Source organism: Onychostruthus taczanowskii, unplaced genomic scaffold (assembly GCF_017590055.1).
Source record: "Onychostruthus taczanowskii isolate IOZ18803 unplaced genomic scaffold, ASM1759005v1 scaffold139, whole genome shotgun sequence".
Lineage (NCBI taxonomy): Eukaryota > Metazoa > Chordata > Aves > Passeriformes > Passeridae > Onychostruthus > Onychostruthus taczanowskii.
Window position 1 is genome coordinate 343,125 of NW_024498562.1, and position 25,717 is coordinate 368,841.

General features: G+C 44.5%; 1 protein-coding gene across 4 annotated transcripts in view; it reads right to left on the reverse strand.

The window, feature by feature from the left end:
- CDH11 (cadherin 11) overlaps nucleotides 1-24,841 on the reverse strand; it is an 81,394-nt gene extending 56,553 nt beyond the window's left edge. For 2 of the 4 annotated variants that reach the window (XM_041397393.1, XM_041397390.1), the window contains exons 1-2: nucleotides 24,700-24,841; nucleotides 24,197-24,348 (exon numbers count right to left, since the gene is read on the reverse strand). The gene's annotated coding sequence lies outside the window, so the exon portion shown is untranslated. Of the gene's footprint in view, nucleotides 1-12,304; nucleotides 12,370-24,196; nucleotides 24,381-24,699 lie in introns of those variants that run through there. The other 2 variants (XM_041397392.1, XM_041397391.1) reach the window with 2 other exon arrangements.
- Between the last annotated feature and the right edge of the window lie 876 nt (nucleotides 24,842-25,717).

Sequence of the window (25,717 nt, forward strand, 5' to 3'; positions counted from 1 at the left end):
AAAGAGATGGATTCATTTCTGGATCTGAAGACAACATAAACAAATGGAAAAATAACTGTGGGCATGGAACAGCGAGGCTGAGTGGGGGACCCTACAGGAGTGGCAGTTTCTGGTGGGATGCTGAGGGTTTTCTCAGAGTGCTGAACATGGTGGTGGTCCTGGTTGAGCTTGATAATCTTAAAGGACTTTTCCAAACTTAATGATTCTATGATTTTATGGCCAAAAGCAGAGCTGCGGATTTCACTGCTCTGCCTTACAGAGATGAGCAGCTGTGCCTTGGGCTCTTGGATACCACTTCAGCCATCAGCTGTCATGAGAACCTCACTCCAACACTCAAGAGAGCAAAGTTTGTCTCTATTTAGCTGCTTGCCCCAAGTAATTAATTCTTTTTCCACAGTAAGAAAATGAAAGCAGTCTGATACACCCATGATCCATTATAAAAGCTGTGGAAATATTGCCAAAGCACTATAAATATTCATTTCAGATTAAAACATTTTGATCAAATTCATAAACTTTCAGGTCCTATATCTGCAAATGCTTCCCTGAATCCAGATTATCAAGTGCATTTGCTGAAACAACATATTTTATGTAACTATTCACAGCAGCCTTTCAAATTGTTGTTGCTAATATTCCTGTCAGGATTCAAACTCCAAGAACTACAGATCCATTTAGGAAACTGAAGGTTATCACACATCACTTGTACATCACATCAATCCAGCTCAAAATGCACCAAACAGCCCACAAAAAACCCAAATAAACACAATTCCACCAACAATGTATGTCAGTGACCTTGTGCAAATAGTCAAGTGAGGTGAGAAAAGTTGATCACGTACACGAGTCTTTGCTGAGATTAACTAATTTTCAATTACTGTGTTAGTATGTAATTATTGCATGAACATAGTGCAAATGGAAAAGCAGGATGACCTTTACAAAATTAATTCTTGTAATAAATTAAGTAATGCTATTAAAATAATCTAAAAAAAAATACTGTATGCTCTTAATTACACCAAATCAGCATATTTTTCTTAGAGTCATAGAACCACTGAATGGTTTGGGTTGGAAGAGACCTTAAAGCCCCTCTATTCCCACCCCTGCCATGGCAGGGACACCTTGCACTGTCCCAGGCTGCTCCCAGCCCCAGTGTCCAACCTGGCCTTGGGCACTGCCAGGGATCCAGGGGCAGCCACAGCTGCTCTGGGCACCCTGTGCCAGGGCCTGCCCAGCCTGCCAGGGAACAATTCCTCATTCCCAATATCCCATCCAGCCCTGCCCTCTGGCACTGGGAGCCATTCCCTTTGTCTTGGCACATCCACCTGTTTAATTTTAACACATAAATTCTGAGGAAAGGAACACATGACCATGATTTTATGGCAAGGCAGGAGCATCTGTTTGGATAAACCATAATAATCACAGTTAGAATTTCTCATTAGCTCCATCCAGTTGAACACCCAACAGTTCTGCTGTCAAATCCAAACTAATTGTATCCCAATTTACAGCAAGCATTTGCTCCAATTAGCAAACATGATGGCTGCCTCAATGACAAACAGCACGGTGAGATTTTGTAATTCCCCCCACTTGGGCTGAAATGCAGGTTTGGTCAAGATTACTTCCATTGATATGAAGCCTAATAAGATATATCAGCGCCAGCATTACTTTCATTATTCAACAATATAAATGGCTTTGCTGCACTGAAACAACACGAACATTATGAGAGTCAACCAGGTGACTTCTGATTTATACTCAGATATAAGGTCCACAAAATTAGGGAAAAGGAGACAAGCTGAGCACAAGTTCAGCTCATTAGAAGAATTATTAAGAGCTGAAGCCATGCTGGTGTATTATTCCGCACTCCTGGTAAGATGTGAGCAGAAGCTCAGGCTCCTATTGGAGCATCTCAGCAGTATTTAGCAAGCACTCCATCCTCCTTCATCACCATTTAGTACCTCTCCAAACAAACAGCACACAGCTAAAGAGTAGATTCTTCCTGTTCTTGGGAAGGAAGAGCTGCATTTCAATAAATTGATGTTAACTTTTTTCCTGCCTTGCATTAAATATGTTTTCAGTACCAGTTTCAGGTCAGATTTTTAGCTGGAGATACAACACCCTGTAACAGCTCCCTGTTTAAGCAAGGCTCAGGATGAACCAGCTCCAGCTGGAGAGAAGGCAGGATGGGGCTGACAGTGTCTTTAGGAAGAGCACAGCTTTTTCTGGATGGCCACAATGCCGTTGCCAGGATCTCCTTAGTACAGCTGCTGTGCCAAGGCATCACCTGTCTTTCATCCCAAATTCAGCAAGTTTTAAATGCCTTAAAATTTTCATGTTCTTTTAATTTTCACAGGCTTAAGTATCTTCTGTGCATCCGCACTGGTAGCTCTTTTGTGTTGGCCTAACTCACTTCCTAATCCTAAATCCCAAAACCAAAGAACATGTTTTGCTTAATTCACATGACTTTTGTATGCAGAGAAGGTGACACAACTAATAAAATCCAAAGCAGTCTATGAAATACAGAGCAGTAAAGAAAATGGAATATAAAACACTGAGCCAGAACTCTCTCCTATATACACAAAGCAGAAACCAGAACTGCAGCCCATTTTCAATAAATGTAACTTGTAGAGAAAGAAGAACAAACAAACAGAACAGAAAATCATGGTAAAGGCAATTTTGCCAAAAGAGTATCTATCACTATGTATACTATGCAGTAAAATATACAGTATATTAGGATATAAATTCTGTGTTTATCAAGCACTTTTCTCAACCTACCAGCAAAGAAATGATCTGGTGCCAGCTGATCCTCACGCTGTATTTGCACTCCATCCCCACAGTATAAACTCACAGTTTCATTGCTTATAAACCAAAAATGCTGAAAGGGAAGTAGCCCCACAAAGGCTCCCGTGGAAAGGAATGCTCCTGACATTTGTATCTCCCATCCCTTGTGTCTTTTCTCCCCTTGAACTCTGCCTTGGTGTCTCATCTCTGCTCAGCAGCTTGAACCTGTCCTAACCCAGAGCAGCAGTCACAGCACTGACCTAAAGAAAAGCCGGGCAGCTGAGTCTGAAGGAAGCCTGGCAGATCCCTCAGCTCTCAGCAATAATGAAGAGCATTCTGCACAGCTGAGAGGGGCTCTAGAGCCACGTGTGCTGCTGGGAGATTTCTTGGTGGGCAAGAAGAAAGAGGGTGTAGCAGTGTCCTCGTGTAATTGCTGTGGACAGACCTAGACACACTTGGGAGACAGGTTTGAGAACTTTCTGTAGTTATTTTTTGTCCTACCTCTCCATAAACAGTCCTGTTTTCAGAAAAACAGGCCTGGAGTAAATACCTTCTGCACTTGTGAGCTTATACAGAGGAAAATGGAAATGGTGCTTTGCACTGAGGATTGTGTCACATTGTGCATGAATGACACATTATTCACCAGCAATTAGCGGCATTTCCAAGCTATGAAGTGCTTAATTTTGCTAATTTAATAATGATGGAGCTAGTGAGCTACACCTCCTGAAGGTTCTGAACTGGAGGACACTGCTGGTCACTGTTCCATCCACAGGTTTTTGCGTTAGCACACAGCTTTTATGTAAGAAAAGTCCTCATCCGTTTTAGATTACTTAGATCGGAAACTTCCTGCCTTGACAGAAGGACCTATCTCCCTAAAGCCTCTAGATTTCTAAAACCATGTGCAAACCTATTCCAAGAGACGGGCACAGCCACCTGGGATGGTGTAAAGAGATGAATGGCCTGGATAAAGGCCATAAAACAAGTCACTAAAAGAATCCACAGTGGTAGGAAAAGAACACACGTTTTTTACTCAGATGTCTCTAGATTAGCAAGTGTGACATTAACCATATAGTCTATCAATCTTTTCTGTCAGTTTTTACAAGACCTTAAATCCCTTTGCACTGACACCTCTCGGTGTTGGTGATAACAGCGTTTCTTTAAAATTGTGACTCTAGAAATAATGTCTAAAAAATAGCAGAAACTTTAGACATGTCTAAATTAGCAATGTCTCACTTTCTCTGGCTCTCTGAAAATTTGGGTTCAGCCTACATCAGAGATGCCTCAGCCCCTCCTGACTTTGTGTAAGACAAAAACCTGAGAAGTTTTTCATCTGGCAGAACTGGAGTCCTTTCTGCCATATGAGTTTTATCCATGAGCAGATAAAAGCATTTCTTTGCCAGCATACGCTGTGCTTAAAATAAGGAGTGTTGTTGATATAGCTATCCTGGCAGAACTCTATCAGCAAACACTTTCTGCTGCAGTACAGGACCCAAAACATATCTTCTTCATGAGATTTTTTTTTCTTTTTAAAGTTCGAACCACCGAAAAACTCCAAATTTGGAGCAGATGGTTTGGTGAGAGTACATTTCTTTAAGAGACAGCGGTTCCATTTGAAGAAAATTCTGTTTCCTGCCACTGTCCTGACCTAAAACTAATTACAAACAGTAATGTTAAAAACAGGAATCATCTCAGACCTCTGACCTGAAGAGGTGAAGTCCACCTCTATTCCACAGCTCCCTGCGTCTGTGCTAGTGGATTTTCCCTGTTCCCATCCCTCTGAACAGAGCTACTACTGCTGTTACACAAAGCAAAGGCTCTCCCACCAACTGCACACACATTTCCATGCTGCGTGCACCTTCCAACATATCCACATATTCTCCTACAGAGAAACAAGAGGCAGACAAAGAAATAAATTTGGCAAGTAGTGTCAACTGAGTCCAACTGACACCATGTGGGCGTCAGCAGTTCCTCTGAAGTTCAATCTTATGTCTTACCCGAAGACAGATTTGCTGGTGCCTGAAAACTGTTACATGAGTCATTTACTAAGAATACTAAGGGATGGAATTAATTTTCTTCTGAATTAAAAATTCAAGGTTTTTTCTTCCAGGAAATAAGTAGCTAAAATTACAGCAAGTCTGTCGCTTTATGATTTTTGCCTGTTTTAGCATCTGAGGAACCATCACTTTGAGGTAGTAAATGTCCTTTCTTTTCTTCATAAAGGATGCAACTATTGGATTTATGAGCGAAAGACATACCTGACAACATTATCCTAAAAGAACCTGGAGAAAATAATAACAGTTCAAGAATAAGAAAAATAAATATTGCAATTCTATACCATAGTATCTGAAGAAAATACTTGAAAGAAATTACTACCCTGTATTAATGTTCTTTCTTTTGAAAACCTTAACGGTTCCTTCAGATATTATTAGAGTTTCACCTGAATTTTGTCTCATTCTGTGGTACTCTCACATCTCCTCAAGGAACATTTTACTACAGGAATAAAATTGTTACAGTTCCTCTATTTAAAATGAAGAAACAAGTAATCAGAACTGAAATAGTCGCATTGAAGTAGTCAGAAAAGAACAAATGAAATACAGGGGACATCTTGTGAACTGATACACTTTGAGGAATTTTTACAACATTTATCCTTAAACTGTAAGGACAAGACTATGGATTTCACTAGAGGTCCATTAATCCGATATACACACCTGGGTTTTCCCAGGCTCTGTGGGAATTTAACAAACATGCAATATTTAATTTGAAAGAGCACAACAGAAATTTTATACAGAAAAAACACTGCAAATAGAATTTGCCTTCTCTGATCCAAAAGACGGCAAATAAATCTGAACAGGGTGATTATAAAAAACTAATTCCACTCTTTATTTTCATTAATCAGAATCTTTTAAGACAAGTTTCGGTATTCCTTCACTTAAAGGTCCCCATTCCAGTGGTGTTTCCTCCAAGTGACTTTACAAGGAGCAACTGACTCAGGATGTTGTTTGGGGTGGGGCTCAGGACAGCCTGGTTTGGAGGGGTCAGTGCAGGGTCAGGCAATGAAAGCTCATGCAGCTGAGCTGGGGGAGCTGTGGCAGCTTCATTTGGAGGATTCCTCAGGAGAAGCTCCTCTGAGGAGCACTTGGGCTGGTGGGGCAGCAGAAATCCAACACTCCTCACTCACTGCCTTGGACAATCCACGGCCTCTTCAAAAGCTTGCTGATACTATTTGGTTCTGAGGATTTAAACTGGCTGGTTTTAGTGTTTTGAACAGCATTTAGTACTCTCAAAATGTTGAAGTATGTAATCATGTTTGAAATAATTAGAATTACAGTTAAAAAAAAAGAAAGAAATAAAATAAATGCATATCCAACAACAAAAGGAGGATCCCTGTGGATCCCTGTAGTAAGTGTGTGGAAACCCTGAACTGAGGCTGGGAATCCACTGTATGTGGCACTGTGATCCCTCAGATCTGAGCCAGCTCAGCAGGAAGAACCTCATGGAGCTGAAGGAGATCAAGAATGTGAAAGGGAAATCCATGGTATGAGGATATTGAAAAACAGGCAGTAGAGACATAGGATAAAAGATCCAGGCACTGAAAAGGTGAAAGATGAAGCAACATTGGGGTGAAAATTTATAAATAAGAATGAATTTTATCTCTGTCTTTCATCTGAGAAAGAGCATATGGAGCAAAGAGGACCCATGTTCTTCTTGCCTCTGGCACTGCTCAGTCTATTTTACATTTCAGCTCTTATGATGGAGCCCATAAAGAGCTTCCTGCAGGGTCAAACTTTACATGAAACAAAGACTTTAGGTACAACACCTCCATGATCTCTGCCTTTGCCTGCATTTAACCCTATTAACCATCCTCAAAAGTTCTGATGCCTTCCACACAAATATGTGCTGGGATTCCTTTGATATCCAATAATATACAAAGTTGCTTATCATCCCCTATGCCACTGCTGTAACCTGCCCAAAATTCACTGAAAGCATTTCAGAAAAGAGAAACAAGGAACTGGTATTGGTAATACTCCTGCACGAATCATATATGGAGTGAAGGGTCCTTTCCCCCTCAAATCACTAGAAATTCTTGGGAAATTTCTGGAAGGAGCAGTGATGCACACGCTGTGCTCAGTGCCACAGAGCAGAGCCCAGAAATAATTACCCTGTGAGCTCGGAGTCAGAGCAGTGTAAAAAAGGTGCCAAAAATCCCAGTGCTGTCATTAACAGCTGCTGGCGGCTTGTCAGCTGCGAGGGGAGCACAGCCCTGCATTGCTGATGGGCAGATGAGAACACACCTGAACACGGCAGGATATTTATAAAATCTAATCAGGCAGGGGAAAAAATACAGCCATTGCCTCACAAAGACTTGTAGCACTTATTTCAGGTACAAGACATCTCATTTTTCCTCTCGAGCTGGCAGTGTCATCTTTCCCTGATTTAAAACTAAGTTTCCAAAAACCTATTAAATAGGTTTTAATAGGTCTAAGCCCACTGGGTTTTTTGTATAGTCCCTGGACTGAAACAGGACCAAGGAGAGAAAGAACCTTTAGTGGAATATTTTGTCTGTTTCCACCAGATCTATTTCCTTTGAAAGCTATCAACGCCAATATTTTTAAGAGTTTCAAAGTACCCTATAAATAATGGCACTTAAGGGGTTTCTACTTTCACTTCTATATTATCATGTTAATTATCAAAGAAATTGCCTCTATGCACTACTGAATAAAAAAGGAGCACCAGGAATTTCTAGACTTTGACTCAGGCAGGCGAAGGAGGGCATTGAAAAGGTGCAGCTCCTGAAACACCATCCCAGGTAAGCAGCATACAGGTTTGCATATAGGAAGCTCCAGATGTGCACTAGAAGATGGAAAACCTAAAGTGCCATAAGAATAGAGCTTGAGAAATCAAGCACAGATTCTGGAAGAGGAACATATTTGCAATGTAAAAGCCCTGGATGATACTATTAAAAAAAAAAAAATAAAAATCCCGTTCCATGTTCCAAAAGAAGAAGAGTACAAATTGAAAAAACAACCCCAGTGAGTGACCCAAGCCTGCCCAAGTCTTGTCCAAGCCACAACAGCTGAGTCAAAGGTGAAGCATCCCCTTGCTCTCCTGCCTGGGTGCCAAACTGTGCCCGGGGTTAGAAAGGAGGTGCAGTTGGTGTTTTAGTTACCCTAATCCAGACACTTCTCTGACTGGATTAGCTATAGCCTTTTACAAAAATAAAAGCAGTCTTCTTTAATTGCACATAACAGCATTTGCAACAAAGAGTTGCTATTTCAACTGATTCCTGTACAGTTTGTTTTAGTGTCTGCCCAAGTTCTGTAGCCATTTCAAGAGACAACTCGCTAAACTTGTAAAACACTTTAACTTTATCTGATTTGGCTTTCATCTCTCACACTGAGTTGTAAAACACATTTTTCTTATTCACTAAGAGTGCCACAGACAGAGATTTGGGCTGAAGCCTGATCTACATGACAGCTGCTGAAGCCATGGACAAGAAAAACTGTATCTGAAATTGCAGGGAGCGGGCTGGGAGTGATAGCACCTGCAGCAGCCAGGAGCTGCTGAGCTGGGTTAAGATATATTGCCCTGACTATTGCATTTTATTCTCATGGCAGGAGCAGGCTGAGTGCACCGTTCAGACTTCAGCAGCTCTGATTCCCCTAGGAAGAGGACAGAGCCAGTTCAGAGGTGCTGCTGCAGACGGAGATTGCCCAAACTGACCCGGCTGGTTTAATTCACTGTGTTAATACAAATACAGAGCTGCTCCTGGTTCCCCCAGCCTCCAGCTACATCTCCCCAGAGAGGGCATGTCCTTAGATGGGATGAACTGGTATTGTCCCTAATATATGCCCCTTCCCATATTGCAACCTTTCCCTGTTTTTCCTTGGCCTTTTGGGAACAGCAATTCTCACCTGGACAGGCTGGCTCCCTGCCGGTGGCCAGCAGGAGCTCTGGGGACATTCCCATTTTTGGGTGTTTTTTCAGCTCGTGCTTAATCACCAGAAATATTTGCTGATGCTTGAGCAGATTCCAGAACCTGGTGTGGTTCAAGAGAGATTTCAATTTGACAAGAATATTCTGCAAGGCTCTCAAGATAAGTCTGGGGTGCCTGCAGCTGCCCACAATCGGGGTGGGGGGACAATTAAAAAAGCTGTACACGTTCCCTCACCCCCACCTCTGAAACTCATCCAGCAGCACTCTAAGGATGTGAATCCTGAGCACCCATTGTTTATCCTTGACAATAAGCTGGGCAAAGAGACACCCAAGACTGACTTGCCCTTTCTATGTGTCTCTCTCTGTAAACCTTGAGAGATCCTTTCAGATTTTTCAACAGCATTTAATGGACGTGGAGAAATTGTAGGAAAATAAGCAAGCAAGTGAAAAGTAGGCAAGAGAGGTCTTGCCAGAGGAGCTGGAGAGCAGAGATGGTATTTTCAAAGACTGTGCAGCACATGCAGTAACTTCTGTGAAAAGCTGGGGAAAAAAGTGACCACTGTTAGGGCTTGAGAGTATTACAGCTTAATCACCTTAATAGGACCTTTTAGTGATGAACCCAGTGCAAAATGAGCCTCCCCTTTCCAGGGATTTTCATTCTCTCAAAGGCTAAGTGTTTTTACGTTTGTCTTTTGCACTTCTCTTAACCAACTGAGCAACCCTTTCTCTAGGCATTATTCTTAAAACTTTGGTAATGTGAACTCAGAGTGCTCCCTCTCCTTTTCCTGTCTGCAGTTGTTGCATCCACAGTGACATAACTCTGTTTAAAAGCCTTTTGGCAGACTTTGGGTGCCAACAGCCTTGTCAAAGTTTCACTCCAGTTTCAAGCAGGGATTGAAAGATTCATGATTCAAATGTCAGATTTGTGTCTGCTCCTCTCCTTACATAACTTGCAAACACAAGTCATCATGCATGTACTACACCCACAGCCCCTTTTCTTAGCTAAAATAATACAACGCACTTTGGGAGTTTTAAACTCTTCACCTCAGATGGGGGATTTAAGGATGTGTTAACAAAATTATCTGTATGAATGTTTCCTAAAAGGACTGAAACACCTGTCCACGTACTCTCTTACAAAGAGTATGGCTGTCAACATCTAAAGCTGTTCTGCCTTTCTGTCAGGAGCTCTGCTTTGATCAAAGGTAGATAAATCTTGTACTACCTGAATTTCTGCACATGTTAGTACATAGAAGATATTGTTTATCCTGTTGGATTGTAAGATAGCTGGATAAGATAGAAATAAGTGTAAATTCCTACATTTTAGTCTGACTATCCTCAGGCAGCAAAAGGGAGAATGAAAATGTGCCACATCCAAAACTCACCAACTGAAGATCTAAATGACAACTCTTATGCTCTGAGATGCTCCATGAAGGGCCTGGGTATCCAAACCAAAGGATGCATTACATCCCTCATTTAGATAATTTTTTTAGCTCCTACTTTTTTTTTTTCTCTATGTACTAAAATATAATAATCTTCTATTAAAAAAAATTAAATTGTGCTAAGCACTTCATTTTCATAAAGCAAATGTTGGCCTTGGCAGACAATAGTCTATGATGGAAGTTTTCATTTACAGCACCTTAATAGCTTAATGGCTTTTTAGTCCCTAACTTAGACCTGAAATTTTCATAGGAAGGAGTCTGTGTAGGAGGTGCCACTAAACAAACATAAAAGGCACCTTTCTATTCATCCTCTGAATATTCACCTTCATTCTACAGTAACAATGGGTTTATATCAGCTTTCTCCCTAAATCAGGAAACACAGCCCAGTTTTCAAGGATTTCCCTTAGCCCTTCTCCTCTTTCAGTATGATATTTTATCCACTTTTTAATTTTTATAGGGATACTTACCCCCACTAAATATTCTAAGGGACTCAAAGTCTTGTATAATTGAATTACCAGATTTATAGAAAATCACTTATAGACAAAATTGCCAAGGTGGGTGTGGGGAAAGAAGGAACATTTCAGCAAGATGTGGCCCATTATGCAAATTCGTCACCACATGCCATACATAATGAATAAACCTTGTGCTCTTAACACTTTGATTATAGACTATACAGACAATGCAAATTAAAATTCCTGCTGCTCCATAAACGAAATGAGAGGAAATTATGTAAATTCTAACACATTAGATTGATTTGGTTGAAACAAAACCTGATCCACTTGATGTTTTAGGGGAAGAGCCACAATTACAATGATTGAGAAAGTGCAGTGTTAATGAAGCGTGTTATTGCTAATCAATTCCTCCTCCTCTGGTAATGGCACGACCATGAGCTCTGCCACTGCATCATCCACTGCCCACGGAGCCCCCGAGCTCTGGAGCACACCCTGGGGCTGCCAGAAACCCCTGCTGGCAGCAGGATTCACAGGAGCTCCGTGACTGACACCCAGGAGGGGTGCGTGTTCTCAAACAGCATCATGGAATGGTTTGGGGTGGAAAGGATCCTAAAAATCACCCCCTGCCCCGGGCAGGGACACCTTCCACAAGATCAGGTTGCTCCAAACCCCATCCAACCTGGCCTGGAAAACTTTGTGGCAATCCTGGCTGGCTGTCTTGGATGCTACTGGAAATCCCAATGAAGCATCTTCCCCTTTTATAGAGTGAAATAACCACCTTTCTCTGGCTGACTTGTCAGAAAATAAGGAAGAGGATTTTCACCTGGTAATAAACTGACCATGTTTACTTCATGGAAATTAAAAGCAAGGTATTTTAGACTTAAAAGTTCCCTGTCCAAATTAAACTGAAAAGTGGGACCCAATGGTTTTAAAAGTTTCAAATTAAACATAATTCTTCCAATAACAGTTGCCTGGGTTTTGTTGTAGGAATTTGGAATGCCACTAAAATGGAGCTCAGTTGATTAACTTCTGTGATCTGTAGGGAACTGATATGCACAGAGCTGATAGAGCTGCTCTACAGTAATCAATAGATGAAGGTTACACCTTTACACCAAGCAGAGGAACATCTCTCCAGGCATCCTCTCACTGTTTCTTACAAAATTCTCTGTAGAGCTCCTCACCAGTGAGCTGCAGGATACTGCATTGCTATCTTAATTATTCACTGTGTTGAATAAAATAATTAAGCAGTTTATTTATCATATTTTGCATTTTGCAGCCCTTCCTCTAAAATATTTCCATTGCATTTAAAAAAAAAAATTCATTTGCAAAAGAATCTGCATCATTGGAAATTTGTGTCTCTTATCTCACAGGTAAATACGAGCAGGTGGAATGAGCCACTTTTATTTTCTGTTTAAATAACTTTTATATCATTCTCGGAAACGTTTGTCACTGCACATAGTGACTGCATTTGTTTCCTCTCTCTGCTGATTTGTCTCCCACTAATTTATTTTTGCTCCTGCTGAGACATGAGGAAGCACAGAGACATCTCACTGCCTTCAGCAGCAGCTTCGCACACAGGACTGGTGCAGGTTGTGGAAAAAAGGCATCCAAAAGCACATCCAAAACCAGGGCAGCACAGGCAAGGAGAGAGCTTTTATGCAGAAATGACGTAGCACACAAACGCACGACACACACACCGAGGCTGGCACTTACCAGAAGAATTTCTAGTGTTTTGTGTTTGCTCCATGAACAAGGAAACAACAGGGGTCAGGCCCCAGCTGCGAAATAAAACGTGGCAGACCGAGAAAAGAGAATGTTAGAATGAAAAGAGAAGGGAAAGGTACAAAGGAGCTCCTCTCTCCCAGAAATAAAGCGACATTTAGTTTTGCGGGCGGAGGATCCATTCTGGCGGCACACGCTTCTCTGCTGCGGCTGGGCTTTAAAAACGCCACTCTGTTTTCACCTCAGGAATGGTGAGCCATCGCTCCATGAGAGAGGCGGCGAGAGCCGCGCTGAGCTCCGCTGCCTCCCGAATTTATCCCGCCTTTTGGCCGGGATGCCGCGAGAGCCGCCCCCGCACTGGGGTGCCCGGGCTAATTGCGACGTGCTAATTAGAATCTCAAAGCGTGACGTGGTCAGAGAGCCACTCAGAGCTTGGCACAGAGCGATTTGCAATCCGAAATGCGAAACATCGCCCAAAAATGAGGAACGGGGAAAACAGCGGCAACTAAGGGGCGGGAGATGAGCATTCCAGCGTGGGACAGATGTTTTCTTACATAAAACAGACACAAAGAATCACAGTGGTAAATATCTCACCCCACAGGAATCATCCTAATTTCCAGCTCACAAAGACTTTAGAAAACTGAGTCTCTCCACATTAGCTTTTACTCGTATTTTTTGGCTTCCCACTGTTTTGTTTATAGGAACAGGCTCTCTTTGATGTTGGAACATTAGAAGGAGTGCAACAATAAATTTCCCATATTCTAATATCCAGGCATCCCGAGCTTGTTCAAGGACCCCTTGATTCATGAAGGCAAATAATTCAATTACCTGAGCTTTGATCAAGGAGTCGCTGCAGTCCCTTTTTGATGTGGTGGAGGCTGTTTGCAGCTGCACACAGATAACTGGCCCACACGGGGTTTAACCCTTCTGGCACCAGCAGCAGACTGCAGGCAGTGTTCTGGCATTGCCAAGTGAGCCCCACAGCATCATTTGGGAATGCTGCTCCAGAAGGAGCGCAGGAGGCATGGCAGGTCAGAGAATCCCTGTACCAGACTGGAGGGGATGTTCATTGAAAGACTGAATCTCTTCTAAACAAGCTGAAATTATTTCCCAGTCAAATCAACCTGTCTTAAAAGCATTTTTTTGGGAGCTGCTCTTTGGATGGCATGGCACTGAGACATAAAAATGCTGCTGAGAAGCAAAGGGATTTGCCTTGGTTGTACAAGAAATTTCATCACGTCCGTGCTTCCCAACAATTCCCCCCAAAAGAAATGGGAGTGGGCGCAGACTCCTCTAGTCACGTGAAAGAATACTTCTCAAACAGGAAAATCAAGTACCTGGATTAATTAATCTGTTCCATGACCAAGTCAAAGCCCTGGTCATGCTGCCTGCAGAAAAACAGAAACTAGTCAATGCAGACACTGTGCTCTCAGCTGATTTGCCATTCTGAATATGATTACTGAGAGAATTCCTCCACATAAATGAGGAATTAGGCTCCCCTTCATTCATTCTAAGATTCTTTCGGGACATGAGGAGGTTACTAAAAGGACATAATTAGAAGGCATAATTAATATATAGCTATCTCTCACTCGGTTTCCTACACAGCTCCAACAAAACAGCCATGGATACATCCCTAATTTTAGCAGCAGTTGCATGGATGATGGGAATGACCCCACCAGACAACTGAGATGTGGCAAAAACAGTTCTGCAACGGGACTTTTCTGGTCTTTCACAGCAGAAAGGCATCTGTCCTTTACAGCACAGCTGGGGAAAGGATCCCTGTCATGCAGAGTGACATCTCAATTCACAGGATGCAGGCTGTGAAAAGCATAACGAGCATGCCTGCCTTCCCCTAGATAACAGGCAAATTATTTTGGGGCATGAGGATGTAGCTGGAAAGTCATGTATTTACATTAAAATGCTTAATAAGTTCTTAAAAACTTGGAAAGTTTCTGATTTGTTGGAAACTAAAACTGGGGCTTTCTGTAAAGCCCGGAGGTGAAATGTGTATAATGAATTAGTAAGAATGAGAAAAGGAGTCAATGCACGCACAGTTTTATACATTTTCCATAAAGCCAAAGGAGCTGCACATATAAGTAACATGAGAAATGGGAAACCTTCCTCTTTGAGCCAACACTCCTGGTAACACCAGGGCAAAGCCTTAAAGGAGGAGCTGCTGATCTCCAATTCAACAAGCAATTAGCATTCATTAGCTCAGAATAATAAAATGCCCAAGGCAATTATGGGTTAAATATAGTATGCTTTAAAGAACATGGAAACAGTTAAAACACAAGCTTTACTCCAGTTCATTTTGAATTATTTCATTTCTAGTAAAAATTGATGTGATTTCCAGATGGGAGATGCCTCTAGGCAAAAACATTCTCCTTCTCCCCTCCAGTAGGCAAAATGACTAAATACCAATGGAAAAGTCTTTTGTAGACATGATTAATTTAATTTACTTTGTTTTCTTATTAAAGTATCAATGACCTTCTGTAAATTTTGGGCAGAAAAAAGTAAATAGAAGTTAAAAGTCCTGAGTTTTGGTAGCTCTCCTATAAGGTACAGCTTCCAATAAATTACTTCTGGTTACTCGTTTCTGAACGGAAATACCATAAAGGCTGAGCTGTTCCCCAGACTGTTTGTGGGGATAGTTACAAGCAGGGCTTCACAGCTCTGTGATCAAAATACAGAATTGCACCCAGCCTCTCAGTGATGGGGGACACTGCACAGTCTGGTAGGAGCCCTCAGGATGCCCGGAAGACAGAAATTCCAGGAGCACCCTCCCTGACCTGCAGCTCATCTCAAAAAAGCCAAGGTCAGTACAACGAGCAACTACAAATCTTGGTAGATCTGAGAGCTGGCACTTCCTCTGCAGAATTGGTTATTTCAGCCCAACTCATTTCAACTCCATTGGATAATTAAACATGTACTAGTGCAATTTCATCCATTTGATGGAGTATTGAGAGCATTCCTAACACTGGTAGGACCAAAACCTGGCTGAGCCCTGGGATGCACAACTCCATCTAAACTCAAACACAAACTCCGTGTAACCACCAAAAGTCCCTGAAATGCCACACCAAGGGTGCTGCTCAATAATCCCAGAGTCAGTGAATAACCCCATGGACTCCAGCACCACTTCTCTGCTTTACAACAGGTTCACCAGTCTGAATTTAACAGGAGGTGCAGACATCTGATAAACAGCTTAAACTAAACCGCTCATCAAAATAATTTAAAAAGGCTGCTAACCACAATTACAAAGTTCTGAGCATGTATTAACCAAGATGGATATTCCCAGTGCCTTCCAAAAGTACAAATCCACACTGAAGGGCACAATAAGGTGGAACTCAATGTCAAGTCCATGCCATGAGGAAAAAAATCAGCAATTTGACTTTTGACTTTCAATTTTCCTCATGCGTTTTGACTGCTCCTTTAAAGCCCAAGCCAGCAGCCATTTGGTGATTTGTGATGCTCCAGAATGACAGCACATCGCTGCAGCCTGGAGTGAATCCTTGTGCTACCTGTTCCAATGAGTTCATGATGTCCTAGTTCCATGTGACAGCTGCATATTGCACTTCTCTAGTGAGGCGGCAGGGCTGCTTCCCACTTCCTCTCAGGAGAGTGCTCAGGTATTGCTCAGATCACACTCTTGCCTCATTTCAATGTGGGGTTTTCTTTGTCATGAAGTAAATAATTATTGAAGCCACTGAATGTACCAAGACTTAATTTTAGCTGCCCCCAGCACTTTGACATCTACTGACACAAATACACAGACAAATAAGCTTTTGCTGTTGGATCCAAAAAGTGAAATAATGTCAGCAGAAGGTCACTGGACATCAGCTCCAAGCTCGTACTGAGGGTGTGACTGCCCTGCAGGCTGGACGTGGAAACCTTGCTTAATTCAGGGAGTAGGAAGAGTCAGAGGAGAAGGCAAATGTTGGATAAGCCTGACCTAAGGAAGCTGAGAAGAATGTCTCCACTTTTGAACACAACTGGAGCTGGCTGAGTCAAGGAGAAATATGAAAATTAGAAAAAGAAAGGTCAGAAGAGGCTGCTGTACCTGCTAAAGGTGAGGTTATGGTGGGGCAGAGCAAAGTTTGCAATGCAAAGTGGGAAAGTCTGGGGGTGAAATGTTCACTGAATATTAGATCTGGAACTGCACAGGGAGAACATGATCTGACAAACTGAGGGGCAAGGAATCTCATGCACACCTCAGCAAGGTGAGTGAACTCCAGCTGAAGGTGCAGGAACCTGAGAGGCCCCAAGCCAAGGCCAGGAGCAGAGACAGGACTCCAAAGGCACAGAGATATCAGCCTCAGCTGCTGTGCGTGGCTGTTGTGAGCCAGGGCATGCAGATGCCCCAATTAGCCCTGAATGCTCCAAATCAGCTTTGTTTGTCCAGGGCAGTGGACTGTGACCTGCAGCACTGGATTGGGAAGCACTGAGCAAGGATCAGCTAAAACCAGTTTCACTTACAGGGCTGTAGCCAAAGCACCGCAGAAAACTAGAGATCTCCAAGAGGATTTGTAACTCAATACTTGAAGCATGAACATAATGAATTTATAATTTTTTCATATAAATATTACAAAATTCATAATTTTAAGGACAGAGAAAGCAATTATGAACCTACAGGCTGTCTGACCTACAGCCATATGTATTGCTACCTAATCATCCCTTTTGTATGTAAATGACAAATTGTTTGCATGCAAATGCCACTGCCTGCTCTGTTTTTTCTTGCTTTAGAAAGAGAAATGCTATGGAAATTGCCACCGTGCTAAAAAGAGTTGAAATGCATACTAATCAGCCATATTCTCCCAGCTATTCCAGCTATAATTGAACAGTAGCAAATAAAAAGGCAACAATCAGCACTGGACAAAATTTTCGATTTGAATCAGAGCCCCAAGTAAAATTATTATTCAGCTGCTTTTCAAAATTTTGGAACCTCTTACGTGTGGAGAAATTGGGTTTGAAACTGTGAATGAGCAGTGGCTTTTCACTTATGTGAAATATTGAAGATCTCTGGAATTTCAATTGCAAGAAAAATATCCTGAAAGAGAATGGGAAGGGGCCATTATCATAAAAAATGTCTGATCCCTGTGTGCACTGGATAAATGTTGGGGTGATTCTCAGTTCCAGCAAGCTGCTGATCCCTGTGGCTCATGCAATATGGGATGGGAGGGTTTGATCAGTGCTCTGGATGACCTGAATTAACCTGGCAGCATTCAGCTGCTCAAATACTGCTCCTTCCTGGAAAACAGCTCACAGCTGTTCCTGCCTGAACAGGAAGTGCCCTGAAAGCAAGAAATGCACTAAAACCTTGTCTTGAGTGGTCTACCATGAGCTGAGTGATGCTGAGAAATCTTTAACTGTACCAGTGTGTGGTCAGGTCTCTGAAGGGAGCACTGCTCTGAGGAGGGTGAGATTGAATCCAACATTTCAACTGTGTTTTCTATTCTAAAGAGACATTTCTTAATTCCTAAATGCCATTCAAAGTCCTGTATTTGCCTTAAGACTCTCTTTAGCAAATTAAACTGTGTCAAAAAAATTAGAGATAAACTTTTTGAATGGCATTTTCCTTGAGCAATATGAAGATGGCAATTTTTACCTGTTGCCTCCATCAAAGTTTTCCAGTCACTTCTATAAATGGGTCAAATGCCAGCCAACTTTGCACAAGCTCTATTTCTTTTGTTTGCCTTGCAATGTCTATACACACACACAAAAGAAAAACCAACCCAAACCAAAAAAACACCAAAAACAAAACCCAAAAACCTTAGTTGATAAAAGATGAAAGGAGTAACAGAGTTATTCATTCAGCAGCCAAGATCAGTGAGATAATTAGTTTAAATCAAGAAGGGGCAGACAATTTAAATTTATTACTTAATGCTGACACATGCATGTATTAATAAAACAGTTAGCATTAATGGAAATAGGGTTTAGTCTCCTGATTCCAATAGAGCCATCATTTCTGCTTTCCACTGAACTAATGACTTCGCCTTGGCAGAATGATATGTATGCATGTATTTAACTATTTAACTTAACCACTGAGACCAATTAATGTGTTTCTGAAGTTTGATTTTATTTAAAAGTATATATCAGCAACCTCACTGGGATCAAAATTATGTTGAACCAGAGTTTATAAGGCAGCAGTTTAACCTTAAGCGTGACTCTCTCCCTTGGAATATCTCATGTAAAAGGAGGAACACTAAAATGTGGGGCAGAAGAAGCAGCCCTTCAATGGGATTTGGCTTCCCAGGCTAGCACAGGCTGTGTGATTAGGGGCTCATGTGGGAGGGAGTGTGGCTGTGAGAGGGCACAGCACTGATTTACTGCCTGTCTGGGTTTGGAGGACACGATCCAGGGACAAACCTGACCCAGCCAGGCTGAGCTCCAGCTGAGCTTGCTCACAGGGCACAAAAACCTGCACCAGCTGCACCACACAAAGACAGGGGAGTTAAATCTCGGTGCTGTGCAGCTCACAAACACAAAAACTCTGTTTTCAAGGGTTTTTCAATAAAATTGCTCCTGCTCATCTCTCCAGTGTTTCCCAGCATGGGCTGGTGTCCTCACAGTATCACTGGGGGCTCACAGCAACAGTGTCAGTCTGCACCAACACCATTTCATGAAACCTTAATTGCAATTACTGTCTAGACAGGCATTTCCTACAGCTGACATTCACATACCAAAGTTCTGTCCAGTTTTGTCTGCATTATTATGCTCCATGATCCACAATTTCTGTTAGTGTATCTATAATGTGGCTACAGTCTACCTGTTGATGAACAATTAAACATCGTTATAATAATGAATTATATTTGGAAACCTCTTGCTGCACTGTTCACCAATCACTCTGGAAAATCGTGGCTCCTTTTTTACATTCAGTTACTTGGTCCTTTTCTTTTAATCCATTTACATTGATTTCTACTACTCCAACTCTGCCTGCCATTGCATTCCAATTAAGAATTCTGATGAACTCTTGCTGATTCAGAAGGGAGAGGGCTCTCACTCATTGCCAAACTTTGGAGGGTAAAAAACAATCAACCACACGCACAAAACCCCCTTAGAATTTGCTTAAGCCAGCGCTTCAAAACCGAGGAGCTGAATTATGGCGTGTGGAGCCAGCAGAGCTCGGTGGGACGGGGATGCCGGGAGCCATCGCACACCCCAGCCATGAGGAAGGAGGGAGGGAGCCCCGATGCCTTCGGCAGGCAGAAGGAGCCCGAGTGTCACCTTCCCCCGGGCACTGCTCAGCAGCACGGCTGCCGGCTCCACACGCTCGTCTCTGAATTCCTGCTGGCTAGGGAGGCACCGCTGCTGTTCCTGCTGATATTCCTGCTGCTGCCCCTGCCGTGCGGGATCTCCTCGGGAGGGCCTTGAGCAGCACCGGCAGCTCCAGGTTTCCTTCCCAGCCTGAGCACAGGGAGCGGCTGGAGGGCCGAGGATGGGCACTGACAGGGCTCCTGCGCAGGAAATGTGCCTCCTCTGCAGGAGCCACTGACACTCTCACCAAGGGTTGTTTCTCCAAGATAATTCTTAATGAATAGTCTCTCTCAGGCCATTGACAGAAAACTGTACGGCTGTCATGGCACTGTGCTGCCTGGCTTTGTTGTAGGCAAGAACTTGGATTAGGTGCATTAATGAACTCTGGCTGCACCCAGTGGATGTTCTGCAATTTTGTGGAGTTCTGTACTGTTATTTATGGTATATCCTTCTTGCACAAAGCAATGTGGTTGGTCTAACTAAAATCAAAGGTCCAGTTTGTAGGAACACCCCAAAGGGGATGTCTAGAAGAACATCAGAAGAAGGCAGCTGGAATAAACTTCTTTCCATGCCTGCAACGATTCCAAATCTAGATGATCATATATGTCCTTGCTGGTTAGCATCCAGCATGGATGGGCTCTGGAGCAGCCTGGGATAGTGGAAGGTGACCCTGCCTATGGCAGAGGGTAGAAGGAAATGAACTTTAATGTCCCTTCTAACCCAAACCATTCCGTGATTCTGTGGGTAGTAACAACATCTTTTGTATTCTAAGGTGCTGCAGGATATATGGAAGTGATTTGGTCCAATTTGCTTTTCTCAGTCCTTCAGCTGTTAGCTCCACTGACCTGGATGTGAACAGATAAAACTTGTCCAATTTGGCTTAATATGTATTTTTTTTTTTTCCTCCTATCAAGGATGTCTTTATAAGACCTCTCAAACTCGATAACATCTCTGAAAGAAATACATTTTGTTTTGCTGTATCATTTTTTTCCACCTTTGAACTCTTGGCATGGCGTGAACCGACCCTGCCTTTGAAAAGGGACGAGAGAGCGAACAAAAACCCTCCCGAGAGGGGCCCGCGCTCTTATTCCACGCCCAACCTCCAGCTGTAGAGTCAGCTTGTCTGCAGACAATCCGCACTTCCAGCATCCCGAAACTGCTCCGCCAGAGCCAAGACGGTGCCTCGCGGCCGCAGGTGAGGCGGTCAGCGGCTGGAGGGCTGTAAACCCCGGGGGGTGCGGACGTGATCCCGCGGGATGCTCCCGGTGCGGGAACAGAACCGGGAACGGCTCCGGGAACAGGTCGGAGGGTCTATCCCCGCATCCCGCGGGATGCCCCCGGCGCGGGCACAGCTCCGGGAACAGACGGAGGGTCTATCCCCGCATCCCGCGGGATGCCCCCGGCGCGGGCACAGCTCCGGGAACAGGCGGAGGGTCTATCCCCGCATCCCGCGGGATGCCCCCGGCGCGGGCACAGCTCCGGGAACAGGCGGGGCAGCACTGCCCCCTGCCGGCCGCCCGCCGCAGCGCGCCGCAGCCCCGCGGAGCAGCGGGAGCGATCCCAGCGATCCGAGCGATCCCAGCGATCCCAGCCCTCCTTCCGCGGGGACAGCGCACCGCCGACCGCCTGTCTCACAGTCTGAGTCCTCAGCGTCAAAACCTGACATGGGGCTGCTACATTTCCCCCTACAATGCTATAAAAGGGTTTTACTCCGTGTCCAGCTCGTATCAAAGCAGAGGGGTACAGCGCTCCCCGACCGGTCAGGGACAACGTGTCTGACGTACAGAGATACAGACGGCATAAAATGACCATGAAGTCCTCTTAGTTCACCCAGACAAAGCGCCCAACCCAACCTCCGTTTAAATCAATGGCCACCACGTCATTTCTGTCCCCAAGCCTTGGGTTGGCCCCAACAAAGAAACAATGAAAGCTGAAGTGCCATTAAAAACATAAAAATGGTTATGGCATAGGAAATTGTACAGAGATTTTAGCTTAAAATGCTGGTAGAAAAACTCAGACACACACACAAAGTCCAGGAAGTATGTTGCTAAGCTGTTTCAAATTAATTGATTCCAGATGAGACCTCTGCTTCTCACACACTGAAGATATTTTGCTAAACATCCAGCTTACAAAATGGCTTCAAAATTCAGTTAGGGGGTTCACCAAAAAGAAGGTATGCCAATTTAAAGTGTGAGAGATGATTTGAAATTTCTATGACGTCTGAGCTACAAATTGCTTCTATTGTGGAATTCTCATCACTGAAAGGTTTGTCAAGTTATGCTGTTATGTTAGAGCAGTTCCAGAAAATAAGAATGCTAGTCTCAGTCTACTGTAACGCTGAACTTCACATATGTTCCTTACACTAAATTAAATATGTCAGATGTTGTCAGAATAGCTTATTAATTGAAGCTGAAATCACATTATACACTTTAAAACATTTTATCAGATAAATCACAGAAATCACTCCAATCTCCACAGTTTCCCCATATTTTTATGCAGAAGAAAAATTAATTTAGCTGCCCTATCTCTCAATCAACCATTTCTATACATATTTTCCTCTGAAACTGCTGCTGATAAATTGCAATGACTTATCCCCTGATGTGTCCTATTGTAGCAGCGTTTCTGCTAATGAAGTAATCTAGTTCCTACTGATTTCTTCAGACAGGCAACACTTATAATTGTAGTAAAGTTAAAGCTAATGTGGAGAAGCCTATAAATAGCATTCTCTGTCTGTGCTCATTCTCTGATGTGCAAGGCTGAGGTGAAAAAAAAAAAAATCCTATTTCAGGGCCTAAGAGCCTGCCAAAGAAAGATGTCCTTTAGGTAAAATTTTCCTAAAGGATTTCCAATTCTTTTACTGAATATCTTAGTTCTTAGTTCTGCAACTTTGTTCTTCTGCAAGAGGCAGGAGAACTGCTTTTGAACTGCAGCCAGGAACTTCTGTTTTCTAGAGCACCGACTTTTCTAGACTCAGAAACCTGCTCCAAGAATGCCTGATGTGTTGAGACATGAAGCTCAGACCAGACCTCCTGCTGCCCATTTCCCTGCTCTCCCTGCCCCTCTCCCAGCCACAGGAACCATGCAGCCCTGCCAGGGATCTGCTGCTCCCAAGCAAACATCTGCAGCTCCCCTGCCATGGACTCACACACATCTCTGCTTAGAAAGCCAGCCCGAGGGCCGAGCACAAGCATCGATCTGTGTTCCAAACCTCGGTGGACAGACCTGCTGAGGCAGATGTCGCATTAATTACTGCAGGACTTCTACACTGAAAGACAATTTATTCATTGGGATCCCTTAGCCAGCATGGAAAAGGAGAACAAAGTGTTTACCTGGAGAATCACACAGACTTTGGAAACACTGAGGCAGATGGAAGAGCAAGGGGGGGAAAGGAGACAGACATCCAGCAGCGCCTGAATGCATGCTTATGCTTCCCTGCCCCCGAGCCCGGCCGTGCCTCTCTTGTTCAACAGTTCCATTATTAAATAATTCAAGACATTGAATTTCTTAATAGAGAGGCACGGAGTCTGTGAAAACCTTATCATATCACCATCACAAATCAACAGGAAGAAAGTCTTTCCTAGAGACTTGCTAGTAATTGGAACGTGAAAAAGAAATGAGCATTCTCCTCATAAAGGACCAATTTCTGAATTAGTGACCTCATTTGCTAAAGAGGTTCCTTTGTCACAGATATCTGGGTAGGTAAATACTGTGTTCCACAGCCACTCTGTCCTTTGTAGCAGTGGTACAAAGAAGCTCTCCCAGCATATACTGGTTCTCTCCTCACCAAATGAATATTTAAAAAGTAGACAATAAAGGGGGACTTCTGTAGGAGGTGAAGGCACTTGTATCATGATGTCAGACTGCTATATGTGCTCCCGAAGGGCTGCACAGGAAGCACTTTTATTCTGAACTTAATGGTATTTATGGGGACCCGCAGCCTGATCTATTTTACCTTCCTTGGGGATGTGCTTATGCATGCATCACCCAGGAGTCTAATGCTTTTTGGACTAGCCCATGTTAGAGACAGATACCATTTTGGTACCTTGTGAATAGTAATGTGTTTGAAAGCTAGCAAAATAATTAAATAAATAAATAAAGGGTGAGGGGGAGAGGGGGGAAAGGGTATAAATCAAAGTCTTTGCCTTTTTCATTCTGGCTACAATATCCTTCATTTTATGCACTCCTAATCCCTGCATATCCATTTCGTGCCTGCGAGCTACGGCGCAAGTAAAAGATTTTCAGTTCGGGGCTTTCGGCATCTGCTTCTCCGGAGGAACGTTTTAAAACGGCCAAACGCTCGCCCTCCCCCTCCCCGCCCCCGAGCAAGAACTGAAGGGAGGAAAAAAAAAAAAAAAAAAAAAAAGAAAAAAAAAAAAAGAAATAAAGCAGCGTCTGCCAGAGCTTTTTCCTCCTCCCTCCGGAGAGCCGAGCGCGCCCCGGGGCCCCGCGGCCGCCGCAGCGCCCGCACCGCGCCCGGCCCCGCTCCGCACACCTGCCCGGCCCCGCCAACTTCGGGGGACCCGCGGGCATCCCCCCGTTCCTTTCCTTTCCGAGCTGCCCACACGCTCAGCCCCGCCGCTTCCCTGCCCTTCCCGGCGCGGTCCCTTCTCCCGGGGCCCCCCCGCTGCTCACCTGCGGGTCCCGCGGCGCTGGCCGCGTCCCTCGGCCGCCTGCGGAGCGGGGACACCAGGCAAGTCCCATTCACAAGTGGCCGCGGAGAGGGCTCGGCAGCATCTTCAGCCTATTACACTCCAGCGGCAGCGGCTGCTGAATGAGGCTCCGAGCTAGTGGCAGGAATTAGAAAGAGGGAGGGAGGGGAAAGGGGAGAGGGAGGGAGAGGGAGCAAGGGGAGTGAAGCAAGATTAGAGGAAGGGAAAAGCTGGAGGCTGTTGCTTCGTCTAGATTTTCCTGTCCCTTCCCCCAGCCCAGGGGGAGCGCAGCCCCCGGCCCTGCCCTCCCGCAGGGCCCCGCTGCTGGGCTGCGCTGCTGCCCGCGGGGACCGGCTGGGGCCGGAGGGGCCGAACGAGCCGGGGAGGGAGCCCAGGACAGCCTGGCTCTGTCCCTGTCCCCGGGCAGGGGCGGGTGTCCCCTCCCCACGGGTCGTTCCGCACCCTCCCGGTCACGCAGGTACCCACGGGCAGGACTGTGAGGGGGCCGGGGACCCTCATCCATGCCGCGGCGCTGGTGCCCTGTCCCTGTGTGTCCCCTCGCTGTCGCCTCTCTGCAGGCTGCCCAGGGCCACCCCACGGCGCCGCGGCCGCCGGAGCTCCGTGCATGGGGACACAGACACGGGGCTCGGCTGGGCGGCAGGGACAGCGCCAGCATTTTATACTCAATCCAGTCATGTTTCCTGTCAGGAGAAGACATTTGTCCAGGAATAAAAAAAAAAAAGGGGGGGGGGGGAAAAAGAGACCAAAAAAAAGTTCCTTAAGCATTTCTGAATGTGGAAAAATCTTGGTCTCTTACAGCTCAGCCAGAGGCTGAGGCCAGGCCTGCATCTGGAGGGGGGACCCTTTCCTTCTCAGTCACGCCTGGCCCTCTCACACTCCCCGTTCTCCTCACCTACGGTGATTCCCAGGTGTGGCTGAGCTCCATGAAAGCAGCGAGCAGACCCCGAGCCCGTGCACCCATCCACACCCAGAGGCAGCTCACAGCTCCTCCCACACCCACACAGGCACAGGTGAGGCTGCAAATCCCCTGTGATCCACCAGCATCCACCGTGCCCCACCTGTGCCAGCCTGTGCCATCCGTGTGGCCGTGGAACAGGGCAAGGAAGGATGCAACACATGGCTCCTCCACAATAAGAGTTGCATTCACTGCTGGAATAAACCTGGTACCTCTTTGTGAAGACATTCTGCCCATCCTCAGGCAGCCCATCCTCTGCTCGTTCCCCAAGGCAGCACTAGTGCTGCTCTGGGACAGCACCACCCGGCCCTGGAGAGCAAGGCTTGTATATTCTGTGGTTAATTAGCTCTGCCAATAACTCCAGGCAAAAGGGGAAAAAATAATTGGCACAAAAGCTGCCACTGTACAAACAAAGAATTTGGAAGGAGGAAAGCTGATAAACAATGCATCCTTAGGAGGCTGAGGGACACTGAACATAGCACAGCGGAACACTAAGTCATAAAATTGTTTAGTTTGGAAAAGCCCTGT